Source organism: Chiloscyllium punctatum, chromosome 45 (genome assembly GCF_047496795.1).
Source record: "Chiloscyllium punctatum isolate Juve2018m chromosome 45, sChiPun1.3, whole genome shotgun sequence".
In the NCBI taxonomy this organism is placed as follows: Eukaryota; Metazoa; Chordata; class Chondrichthyes; order Orectolobiformes; family Hemiscylliidae; genus Chiloscyllium; species Chiloscyllium punctatum.
The window spans coordinates 11,229,898-11,243,595 of record NC_092783.1 but is presented as its reverse complement, the minus strand read 5'-3'; the positions used below and the strand labels follow the sequence as shown (position 1 = coordinate 11,243,595).

The 13,698-nt window shown below is 41.4% G+C and overlaps 1 long non-coding RNA gene across 1 annotated transcript in view; it reads left to right on the top strand.

Moving 5' to 3' along the window:
* The window catches only part of LOC140467153 (uncharacterized), a 33,773-nt gene extending 20,349 nt beyond the window's left edge, over positions 1-13,424 (top strand). Inside the window, exon 4 of the long non-coding RNA XR_011955353.1 lies at positions 13,253-13,424. This is a non-coding gene — a long non-coding RNA (uncharacterized lncRNA). The remainder of the gene's footprint in view (positions 1-13,252) is intronic.
* The last annotated feature ends 274 nt before the right edge of the window (positions 13,425-13,698 follow it).

Below are 13,698 nucleotides of genomic sequence, written 5' to 3'. Positions count from 1 at the left end.
AATAGAAAAAAGAAAGAAAATAAGAAAGATCATTGGAAATAATTTTGAATTAAGAAAGCATGGACTGCAAAGGATAGGAAAATCACAAAATGCACTTAAGGTAGAGAAAACCTTGGAAAAAAAGGAAGTAGTGACTCAGAGGAAGATTCTGATTCCAATGAGGGGTTGGATTTCACTAGAAATCTGTGTGCAGTGCCTAAATTTAAAGAGGATGGAGTTGAAAAATATTTTGTTTAATTTCAAAAGATAGCTTAGCTTAGAAAATGAAGTGGCCTAAAGATAAATGGACCTTAAGATTACAGAGTGTTTTGATGGATACAGCTATAATAAGCACACCAACTAGTCAGAAAAGCAATCTGCAAACAAGGAAAATGGTGAAAAGACCAATCCTCAATGCTTTTGAGTTTGACTTGTAAGTTTGTCAATTAAAATTTAGAACTATAAGAGAATCTGAATCAGACATTTATACAACATGCAAGAGAAAAAAATATATGCTATAGGTTCGGTGCTTTCAATCAGTAAAGTAAAAAAAAATTTTAAGAATGTGAGTGAAATTATGATTATGGAAAAATTCAGAAATGGCATTCTGGTAACTATTAAGAATTATGAAGATGAGGATCAATTATCAAAGATCTGAGCAGCAGCAATTCTGTCAAATGCGTATGGTATCTCACACCAACAATGTAAATGCTGTGCTATAACATAAGTTGTAAGACTGGGCACAGTAAAGGTAGTTGTTGGAAGCTAAATGGGAGACTGATTACTGTAGTAGGAATGGCTAAGGCATCCTCAGAAAAGTTTGAATATGGCAAGGAAGTGGGTATTAAAATTGTAACAGTGATACAGATAGCGTATGTTCCCTAGGCGAAAGTGAGGACTGCAGATGCTGGAGATTAGAGTCAAAATTAGAGTGGTGCTGGAAATGCACAGCAGGTCAGGCAGCATCTGACGAGCAGAAAAATCGGTGTTTTGGGCAGGAGCCCTTCATCAGGAATAAGGCTGGAAGCCTTGGGGGTGGAGAGATAAATGGGAGGGGGTGGGACTGGGGAGAAGGTAACTGGGAGTGCAATAGGTGGCTGCAGGAAGGGGTAAAGGTGAGAGGTCAGAGAGGAGGATGGAGCCAATAGGTGGGAAGGAAGATTGACAGATGGGACAGGTCATGAGGATGGTGCTGGGCTGGAAGTTTGGAACCGGGCTAAGGTGTGGGGAGGGGAAGTGAGGACACTGGTGAAGTCCACATTGATGCCCTGGGGTTGAAGGATTCCGAGGCGGAAGATGAGGCCTTCTTCCTCCAGGTGTCGAGTGGTGAGGGTGTGGTGGTGGAGGAGGACCAGGACCTGCATATCCTTGGCAGAGTGGGAGGCGGAGTTGAAATGTTTGGCCACGGGGTGATGGGGTTGATCAGTGCAGGTTTCCCGGAGATGTTCCCTGAAGTGCTCTGCGAGCAGGCGTTTAGTCTCTCCAATGTAAAGGAGACCGCATCGGGAGCAACAAATACAATAAATGACATTTGTGGAAGTGCAGGTGAAACTTTGGATGTGGAAGTCTCCTTTGGGACCGTGGATGGAGGTGAAGGGGGTGGGGGTGGGCCGTGGGCGCAGGTTTTGCTTTTCTTCCCACATATGTTCAGGACACCACCCTCGAGGCTTCCAGCTTCATTCCTGATGCATGGCTCCTGCTCCTTGGATGCTGCCTGACCTGCTGTGCATTTCCAGCACCACTCTAATCTTGAGCGTTTGTGCCCTTACAACATAGTACGAAAGGAGAGATGACTTACGACAGTTCAGAACTCCACTGGGAACTGTGAATATTTTAGTTTGAAGGGACAGTGATTTCCCAAAGGAGGTGGTTATAGTAGTAGAGATAGCCTGAGGATGATGTATTAGAGAAATGTTGGCTGCATTTATACTGACAGAGTGGAGAAGAACTTTCTATTGATAATGCTATACATTCCTCCAGGTGGCTGAGACTGACCTATCCCAGGTGGCATCCCGAGACCAGACTGGCATGGCTTAGTGTCGTGAATTCTACTACTGGTCCTGATGGAAAAGGAAGTCCCACCTCTGAACCACCCCATACACAGGACTTCCACATCCCTGCCCACAAAATGGGGTGCCAGTTTCCCTCTGTCTATCATGTCTGGGACAAATGTTAGGCAGCGTGCAATACAGCTATGGAATGAAATGTTTGTCAGAATGGACAGCGGCCTTGTTTAGATGACCGGGGTGCGGGTGCAAGGGACGCCTGTGAATTATAGGATATCCGCTGAGTAGTGAAACTTTCTGGGAAGGGAGCATGATGAGAGTGGGTCAGAATCAGATGCCATGGGTTGGGTAGGACTGAGCCAGCGATTAACCAGGGTAGGACTGGACTCCGTGACTGAGCTTCCACAGTCTTCTGGAATAGATGATTCCAAACACCCTCTGAGGGAAAGAATGTCTCCTCATCTCAGTCGAAAATGGCTTGGCCCATATTCTCAGACTGTGCATCTGATTCTGCATCCTTAATCCAGGAGAAACATCTACCCTGTCAAACCTTCTAAGAATATTGCATCCTTCAATGAGATCACGTCATATTCTTATGAACTCCAGAGACTAAACTAATTATATAAATAAAGTATATTAATTTAATCTTTTATCATAGGACCATTTCATGTTGCTTTATTTTTAAAAAAGCTAATCACAAAATTTAAGAACAAAAGTATATCTGAACATAGGAATAATAAAAATGAATAATCTAATAAATGAAATTTAAATAACTTAAATAATTTATATCATTTTCAGATAATTAGATTTTAATAAAGCATTTTCTCTTTGGACTGCAACACTGGGACCATCCAATGTTATGAAAATAAAATAGTTGTCCAAAGCCTACAAATGTAAAATGTATGGCATGTGTACAATATTCATTTGCAAAATTAATTTTAACATTGATATCCATAATTCATTTAGCAGCAGCACAGGTTACAATTGTAATTCCAGTGAGTTATGTCATCTAATAATGAATCATATTGTGTTTTTAGCTGATCCACATAAATTATCAAAGACATGTTATGCATTGAAGTTATTAGCCCAGTAACTGACACATAACTGAGCTTGTTAATTGTGTAAATGGCATATAATTCATTCACATCATATTTGTGATAAAACTTTGAAATTTGCCTTGCAGGTCGCATAACTTCAGTAATTATCTGGAAGTGTTACAAAACACCATGTACTGTCTGAGTGCTGATGGTTTGCAAAATACAAAAGAAACTCTGGTATCTTTTTAAAACACCCATGGATCTTTGAACGTCTAGGTTGCTCTGCTATAATGCTACAACTGTGTTCCTCTGTGACCCCGTGCTGTAGAAAATCGTGCTGTAGAAAACCACTGTAGAAAATTGCTCTGTACAAGATTGCTATAGAAAATCGCATTATCGTGATATCCAAAAGGCATCCACAATTCATCAAATGCATTCTAGCCAATTTGTGTTAATGGAATGCAGGTTATTACTGGAATGACATGTAATGTTCACATGGTCTAAGGTCAGATATCACAGGCTCCAGTTTTGTTTCAGGTCCAGACTTTGGCTTCCAACCCAAGAACAGAGATCCCACCCCCACCACAAGCACAATGGCCCTTGCACGAGCACACAAATCCCCTAAAATTCCAGGCCATAAGACATAGGAGCAGAAATTAGGCCACTCAGCCCATCAGGTCTACTCTATCATTCGATCATGGTTGATAAGTTTCTCAACCCTATTGTCCCGCTTTCTCCCCATCACCCTTGATCCCCTTGACAATCAAGAAGCTACTTGGATGCTGCCTGAACTGCTGTGCTCTTCCAGCACCACTAATCCAGAATCAAGAACCTATCTATCTCCGTCTTAAATATACTCAATGACCTGGCCTCCACAGCCTCCTGTGGCAGTGAATTCCATAGATTCACTACTCTCTGGCTGAAGAAGCATTTCCTTATCTCCATTTTAAAAGGTCTTCCCTTTACTCTAAGGCTGTGCCCTCGGGTCCTACGCTCTCCTACTATTGGAAACATCTTTCCAACATCCAAGGTATCCAGACCATTCAGTATCCTGTCAATTTCAATTAGATCTCACCTCATCCTTCTAAACTCCATTGAATATATACTGAGAGTCCTCAAGTGTTACTCATACGTTAGGCGCTGATTATTTGGCTTTTTGGCACCATCCACTCTGCCCCAATGCTCACCATCAAATGTTGAAAGCCTTTATACCTTTTAATCATTCACAGGATGTGGGCATTGGTGTCTGGGTCAGCATTTATTGCCCATTCTCTAATTGCCCTTGAGAAGGTGATGGTGAGCTGCCTTCTTGAGTCATTGCATTTCTTCACTGTATGTAGACCCACAATGTGATAACGAAGGGAATTCAAGGATCTTGTCCCAAAATGATTTTGGCAGTGAAGAAACAGTGATATATGTCCAAGTAAGGGTGGTGAGTGGCAAGGAGGGGAACTTGCAGGTGTGCCCATCTATCTGTTTCTCTTGTTCTTCGAGATGATAGTAGTCACTTGGTGAATTTCTGCTGCACATCTTGTCGATAAAGTGTGGCACTGGAAAAAGCACAGCAACATGGGTTGAAAAAGAACATAATAGGCCATTCACCTCTTTTAAAATTCAACTTGGATTTATTGGAAGCTATAACTTCATGCAGATTTCAAATAAGCCAATACATAAATAGCAATTTTAATATTTAATTTTCAGCTATACTTATTTTGTTTTTCTGGAGCCCTTTTCTAAAGTCTTAACTTCTACACAGAATACACTGCCTCTTCAGAGGTCAGTTTCCACTCTTGGTAAGTGGAGATATAATTGAAATAAGTGAATTCAAGATAGTGACAAAACATACTCGTAAATATACCTGGTTGAAAATGCTAACATTAAAATAAACACTTGATCAATATATTTAAGCTATAGGGAGAGGCTGAACAGGCTGGGACTGTTTTCCCTGAAGCATCGGAAGCTGATGGGTGACTTTATAGAGGTTTTTTAATTTTATGAGGGGTATGGATAGGATAAATAGACAAAGTCTTTTCGCTGAGGTGGGGGAGTCCAGAGCTAGAGGGCAAAGGTTTAGGATGAAAGGGGAAAGATATAAGAGGCAACTTTTTCACTCAGAGGGTGGCACGTGTATGGAATGAGCTGCCAGAGGAAGTGGTGGAGGCTAGTACAATTGCAACATTTAAAAGGTATCTGGATAGGTATATGAATAGGAAGGGTTTGGAGGGATATGGGCCAGGTGCTGGCAGGTGGGACTAGATTGGGTTGGGATATCTGGTCGGCATGGATGAGTTGGATTGAAGGGTCTATTTCCGTACTGTACATCTCAATGACTTTATGACTCTATAAGTCAGGCAGCATCTGAGGAGCAAGAAAGTCGATGTTTTGGTCTTAACCCTTCATCAGGATGGCAATACTAGGTCCATCCAATGTTATGAAACATCTTGTGCACAGTGCTGGTACTGAGCATTGGTGATGGAGTGAATGTTTGAGGATGTAGTGACACAGTGGGTTGCTTTGTCCTGGATGATATTTAGGTTCTTGAATGTTGTTGGAGTTGCACTCTTCCAGGCAGTGGACAGCATTCCTGCCTTGTGCTTGTAGATGGTGGACAGCTTTGAGCAGTCAGGAGCAGTTGCTTGCTCATTACACATTTCTAGTCTCCAACCTGCTCTTGGAACACAGTACATAGAACAGTACAGCACAGGAACATGCTCTTTGGCCCAACATGTCTGTGCTACCCTCAACTTATGTCCATCTTTATCCCTCTGTTCTCTGCTTGTTCATGTGTCTGTCCAAAATGCCTCTTAAACTTTTCTGTTGTGTGTGCTCCTGGAGCAACTGTATTTAAATGGCAAGTTCAGTTGAATCTTTGGTCAGTGGTAACCCCCAGGATATTGATAGTGGGGGATTCAGTGATGGTAATGTCATTGAATGTCAAGTGATGAGGGTTAGATTTTATATTGCAGGAGATGGTCATTACCTGGCATTTTCATGGTGTGAATGTTACCTGCCACTTGTCAGCCCTAACCTGGATACTGTCCGGTCTTGCTGCATTTTGATGTGGACTATTTCAGTATATGAGGAGTCATGAATGATGCTGAACATTGAGCAATCATCAGTGAACATCCCCGCTTCTGCCCTTTTGATAGAAGGAAGGTCATTGTTGAAGCAGCTAGAAATGGTTGAGCCGAGGATACTATCCTGAGGAACCTCTACAGACATGCCCTGGAATTGAATTGACTAACCTCTAATGACCACAAACATCTCCCTTTTGTTTCAAATATGACTGAAATCTGAAGAAAGTTTTTAACCGCTGATTCCCATTAACTCCATTTTGCCAGCTCTCCTTGATGTCACACCTAATCAAATGATGTCAAGGCAATTAGTCTCACCACCATCTTGAATTCAGCTTCTTTGTCCATGTTTGAATATGGTCAAATGATGAGATCAGGAGCTGAGTGGCCTTGGTGGAACACAGAATGAGCATCAGTGAGCAGGTTATTGCTGAGAAGGTGCTGTTTAATGGCACTATTGATAACAACTTTCAACTCTTTACTGACGATCTAGAGTAGTCTGATGGGGACTAAATTGCTTGCCTTGGATTTGTCCTGCTTTTCGTGTGCAGGATGTACCTGCAAGTCATGGCTACACTGGAACAGCTTTATCAGAGGTGTGCCAAGTTTGGGACACATATCTTCAGTACCATTGCTGGTATGTTGTTGGGGCCTACAGCCTTTGTAGTACACAGTGGGTTAAGCCATTTCTTGATATCATGTGAAGTGAATTGAATTGGTTGAAGACCAGCTGGCAACTGTGATGCTGCTTGGCAGTTGTGGCTGAATATTGTTGCAACTGCTTAATCCTTATCTTTTGCACTGTTCCCCGTGCTTCATGTGGTTGATACACAGCATATTGCATCTCAGGTTCAGGCTGAAGTCTTTGAATTATTTTTGTTCCACTTCCTGTGTGGTATCATTGGAGCTTATACCAATCAATACAATGGGAATACCACCATCTTCCGCTCTACGCCAGTCACCATCCTATCTTAGAACAAAGAAAATTTACAGCCTAGGAACAGGTCCTCCAAGCCTGAGCCTATCCAAATGTACTGTCTAAACCTATTGGTCAATTCCTAAGCATCTGTACCCCTCTGCTCCCAAACCTACTCATACATCTGTCCAGATGCATCTTAAATGAATCTACTGTGCCTGCCTCTACTACCTCTGCTGGCAACACGTTCCAAACGCCCACCACCCTCTGTGTGAAGTACTTGCCATGTGTATCCCCCTTAAACTTTCCACCTCTCACCTTGAAAGCATGATCTCTTGCTATTGAATCCTTCAGCCTGGGAAAAAGTTTGTCTCTATCTACTCTGTCTATACCCTTCATAATTTTGTAAACCTTAATCAGGTCCCCCTCAATTTCCTTTTTTCTAATGAAAATAAACCTAACCTACTCAACCTCTGTTCATAGCTAGCACCTTCCATACCAGGCAACATCCTCGTAAACCTTTTCTGCACCCTCTCCAAAGTGCCCATATCCTTTTGGTAATGTGGCGACCAGAACTGTACACAGTACTCTAAATGTGGCCGAACCAATGTCTTGAACAATTTTAACATGACTTGCCAGCTCTTATACTCAATACCCTGCCACTGAAGGCAAGCATACTATATGTCGTCTTGACCACTCTATCCACCTGTGCAGCAAACTTCAGGGTACAATAGACCTGCACTCCCAGATCTGTAAGTAATCTAATCTAATCTCTCTGCCCATCAATTTTTCCCAAGGCTCTTCTGTTCATTGTATAATTTGCTCTAGAATTAGTCTTGCCTAAATGCATCACCTCTCATTTAACTGGATTGAAAACCATCTGCCACTTGTCTGCCCAACTCTCCAGTCTATCTATATCCTCCTGTATTTTCTGACAGTCCCTTATGCTTTCTGCTACTCCACCAATCTTCGTGTCATCTGCAAACTTGCTGGTCATACCAACAGTGCCCTCTTCTAGATCATTTATGTATATTACAAACAACAGTGGCCCCAACACTGACCCCTGTGGAACACCACTAGTCACCCTTCTCCATTTCGAGAAACTCCCTTCAACTACTACTCTCCATCTCCTGTTGCTCAACCAGTTCTTTATCCACCTAGCTGGAACACCCTGCACATAATGTGACTTCACTTTCTCAATTGGTATACCATGGGGAACCTTATCAAACGTCTTACTAAAGTCCATGTGTCTGACATCAACAGCCCTTCCTTCATCTATCAACTTGGTCATTTCCTCGAAAAACTCTATTAGGTTGGTAAGGCACAATCTCCACTGAACAAAACCATGTTGCCTATCACTGATAAGGCCATTCTTTTATAAATAGATCTTATAAATATAAATAGATCCTATCCCTCGGTACCTTCTCCAGCAACTTTCCCACCATTCACATCAGGCTCACTGGTCTGTAGTTACCAGAATGTCCGGCACCTCACCTGTATTTAAGGATGCCACAAAGATATCTTTCCGGCCTCAGCTATTTCCTCTCTCACCTCCCTCAGCAACCTGGGATAGTTACCATCCAGTCCTGGGGAGTTGTCCACCCTAATAAGTATCTCTCGCCTCCCCAACACATCTTCCCTACTTGTATCAATGTGATCCAGACTAATCAAACTTCTATCTCTAATCTCAACGTTCATCATGTTCCTCTCCTCAGTGAACACTGATGCAAAGTAATCATTCAGAATCTCACCCATTCACTCAGGTTCGAAACACAGCCTTCCTTCGTTATCCTTTAGTGGACCAATCCTTTCTCTAGTTACCCGCTTGCTTCTTAAATAAGAATAAAATGCTTTGGGATTTTCCTTAATTCTGCTCACTAAAACAATTTCATGACCCCTTTTAGTCTGCTTGATTCCTTGTTTAAGACTTGTCCTACTCTTCCGATATTCCTCCACGGCCTGTTCTGTTCTTAGCTGCCTAGACCTTATGTACGTTTCCCTTTTCATCTTGGCTAGTTGTACAATTTCTCCTCTCATCCATGGTTCACAAATCTTGCCCTTCCTATCCTTTGCCTTCAATGGGACATGCCTATCCTGCACCATCTTTAACCTATCTTTAAAAGCCTCCCACATCTCAAATGTGGACTTCCCTTCAAATAGCTGTATCCAATCCACATTTCCGAGCTCCTGCATAATTTTGATATAATTGGCCTTGGCCCAGTTTAGTACTCTTACCTTAGGACTACTCTCTTCTTTATCTATGAGTATTCTAAAACTTACAGAATTGTGGTCATTGTTCCCAAAGAAATCTCTCACTGCAACTTCTACCACCTGTCCTGGCTCGTTCCCCAGTACCAGGTCCAATATGGCCCCTCCCTCGTCAGACTATTGACATACTGCTCTAGAAAACACTCCTGGACGCTTGTTAAAATTCTACTCCATCCAGATCTCTGAAACTAAGTGTATCCCAGTCAATGTTGGGAAAATTAAAATCTCCCATCACCACTACCCTATTGCCTCTATGTCTTTCCATAATCTGTTTACCTATTTGTTCTTCTACCTCACGCTCACTGTTGGGAGGCCTGTAATACAGAGCTTAAAAATGTGTTGCTGGAAAAGCGCAGCAGGTCAGGCAGCATCAAAGGAGCAGGAGAATCGAAAAGCGCAGCCTGACCTGCTGCGTTTTTCCAGCAACACATTTTTAAGCTCTGATCTCCAGCATCTGCAGTCCTCACTTTTTCTCCTAGGCCTGTAATGCAGCCCCAACAATGTAACTGCACCCTTCTCATTTCCCAGCTCCACCCATAATGCCTCACTATCCACGATTTCCATAATGTGCTCCTTTAACAGAGCCGTGATATCGTCCCTGACCAGCAATGCAACTCCACTCCCCCCCCACTTTTTGCTTCCCTCCCTGTCCTGTCTGAAGTGTCTATATCCTGGAACATTTAGTTGCCAATCATCATGCCCTTCCTTCAACCAAGTCTCTGTGATTGCAATAATGTCAGACTCCCAGGCACCAATCAAAGCCCTAAGTTCATCTGCCATACACCCTATACTCCTTGCATTAAAAAAGCTGCATTTCAGGCCACCAGTTTTTTTGCGCTCATCTGCTCTCTGCCTCTTCTTCCCTTTATTAATGCTATCTTCATAATTCTTAGAGTCATAGAAATGTACAGCATGGAAGCAAAATCCTTCGGTCCAACTTGCCCATGCCGAACAGGTATCTGAAACCAGTTTAGTCCCATTTGCCAGCATTTGCCCCATACCCCTTTAAACCCTTTTGATTCATATACTTCTCTAGATGCCTTTTAAATGTTGTAATTGTACCAGCATCCACTACTTCCCCTGGCAGGTCATTCCATACACTCACCACCCTCTGCATGAAAAAGTTGCCCCTTAGGTCCCTTTTAAATTTTCCCCCTCTCACCTTATGGGGCAGCACAGTGGCTCAGTGGTTAGCACTGATGCCTCACAGCACCAGGGTCCTGGGTTCAATTCCAGCCTCACCTACCTAGCTCTGTATACCCTTCAGCCACATGGCCTCCTGCCCCCCTTGTCCATGTTGCATCTTACACCCTTGAACAACCTGGCACCCTGTTCGCTCACCCACCTGTCAACTTTCCCTCCTTATCCCTGACCCACATACCTGACAGCTGATGTCCACACTTACCGACATAGTTATCTTTACTCAGTAGCTGTTGAAGTGGCTGCAGGATATTTAAACCGCAGAATATGAAATTGTTACAACTGAAAAGGCATGGGTGATTTCCCCACGGATTTTCTCTCCTTGCTGGCTGCAGGTATTCCTGGATTGGTTTTTTTTTGTTTTACAGGACAAAACCTGGAAGTTAAAGATTATAACTGATCAAAATGTAAGTTTTTTTTTGTCTGATTTCTTACCCAGTATCATTGCACTGGATAATCTGGTATGGGGTCTTTGGAAAAAAGTAATATTAGAGCTTGGATGTACAGTGAGAGATGTGATTAGAGTTTCAGGAGATTTGGGGCTCTGACAGGGTCGATCGAGGGCAAAAGTAAAATAAACGTTCCCAGCATTTCCTCTGCAATGAGATGAAGGAAGTCCAAGATAAGAAAATGCATTTTGAATGAGGAGACACTGAATGCAGTGATAGGAGGACAATTTAATTAAATACGAAAAGGTATACTTAACAAAATAGGGCAGTCAGTATCCTAGTTCATGCAGTTCTTACTACCTGATGTCTCTACAGACAGGTTGAGACTTCTGTCCTTCTCTCTCTCTGTTTTCAATTTTCTTGCTGCTCCAAAATTACTGTTGTAGTTTATTGTTACGATTCATATGTCAATGGTTACAACCTGAACAAGATGTCTTCAACACCAAAACAGCCCACTGTTAATTTTTTTTTCATATGCTGTACTTTATAATCTTCTTACACATATAATTATAGCTTCAAAGTCTATTGATCTATATATTGCAGAACATGTTATTTAATCACAACTGGCAACATCTTGACCAACTGTCCCTAATTCCTTTTTTCTAAGTTCCACTATCAGATCATTGTATTTATCCCTGTTACTCTCTGATTTTGGTTTCTCAAGTCACACAGACAAAACTCAGTGGAATATACATCTAAGCTGAACTGTTCAGCTACCAGGAACTCATATAAGATATTTTAAAAATACAAAAAGTACAAAAGATACAAAAATATTCACACTTCTTGCACAGCACCAACAGTTGTGATGTAGTGAGAGGGACTGATGATCGGGAATTGTGGACCAAATAGTTAATTCAGCTTTTTTGACTCCATTTCAAGAAAGTGGTTTAGAAACGTTTGGTGCTGAGCTTAGACAAGATCCCCAGTGAGTAGTGACTCAAAGATGGAAAGAGAAGTTTTTTGTGTGTGCTCACAATATGGGTATAATGAGTTTGTGTAGTTATTTTTGATGTATGCAATTCAAGTACAGGTTACCTCAGGTAAAAGCTACTGATTGAGTCACCATTGCACAATTCCAGAGTCCAAACTGAGTTGGGAAGTGAGATGGGATCTATTTAAAAAAAAACCCATCAGAAAGAGTGTTTCATTGTACATTGTGTGCTACACATTTCCAAATTATTTATAAAAATGGTGGATAAAGGACCAATTTTAATGGAACAAAACTTCCCACCCAGTAAAAATTATCAATTACAGGATACTGTCAGTGTTATAAAATTAGTAACGTTTAGATATGATGAATCCTTCCAGAATACCTCCATTGGAGAGATAGACTCTTAAGACTTACAGCTGATTACAGCTCAAATTAGCCCATCATGTCCATACCATCAACAAACTTATGCACTAATCCCATTTCATACCTCTTGTCCTAAAGCTCTGAGGTCTATGGCAATACAATTGCATACCTAAGAATTACTTAAATATTTGGACAGTTTCTGTCTCATGCACTCTTTCAAATATTGAAAAGAATTGGAAACCAATTCTGGAATCCTTCTTGATATCCATATCAGAAATTTTTGAGCCCCTTCAGTACATAACAGAAATTTAAACAAGGGGAGATATGTTCATTTTAAAACAAGATATACTCCTATACCCAAATAATGTGGCTCTCTTATTCCTACCTAGACTTGAGGCATTCTATAATCAGTTAGCACAGAAAGTATTGTGGACACCAAAAGCAATATTATTGTTTAATTGATGTCATTTTTGCTATTGCATTTCAAACCTATTATTCAATCAGATTCCTTTATTTGTGTGCTCTTGCGTTATTGCTGTTACTGATGCTTCTTCTTGACATTAAGGAAGTTTGATGCCAGTCTTTCGGGTCAATGCACAGAAGAGTCCCAGTGAAGATCGTGACTCATAAGACTATAAGACAATAAAGCACATGATCAGAAATAAGTATTCTGCCCACCAAGTCTGCTCCACCATTAAATGAGATCACTGCTGATCTGAGAATCCTGAATTCCACTTTCCTGCTTTTTTCCATAAGCTCCAATTTCCTTATTGATTAAAAATCTATCTATACCTAATGACTCAGCCTCCAGAGTCTTCCCTGGGAAAAATATCCACAGATTCAATACCTACTGAGAAAAGAAATTCCTCCTTGTCTCTGTGCTAACTGGGTAATCTTTACTCTGAATTTTATGTCCTCTGCTCAGAGACTCTCCCACAAGGAGGCAAAAAAACCTCTTCACATCTTACCTGTAAGAGTGTTGTATGTTTCAACAAGGTTACCACTCATTCTTCTAAACTTTGTGTACAGGCCCAATGGACTCAAACCTCTCCTCAAAGAAACCCCCTCATACCTGGGAACCTAGTGAACTCTCTGTGGACTGCTTCCATGCCAGTACAAAGCAAAACAGAACTCTTCACAGTTATCTATGTTTGATGTAATTAATGCCTTGTACATTTTTATTAATGTTTCTTTTATTTTATCCTCCATTCCCTTTGAAATAAAGACCAATATTTGAATTCCCTTCCCTCTTGCCTACTGAACTTGTATCCAAGTTTTTTGTGACTTATTAATGATGACTTCTAAATCTCTTTTAGCTGAAGCTTTTCAGTCTTTCTCCATTTAAACAATATTCTATTCCTCTGTTCTTCCTGACAAAGTGCATAAGCTCACATTTTCCCACATTATATCCCAGTTGCTCTACCTTTGCACACTGCCCTCTCCCTCTGTAAGTTCTTTGTGTCATCCTCACTACT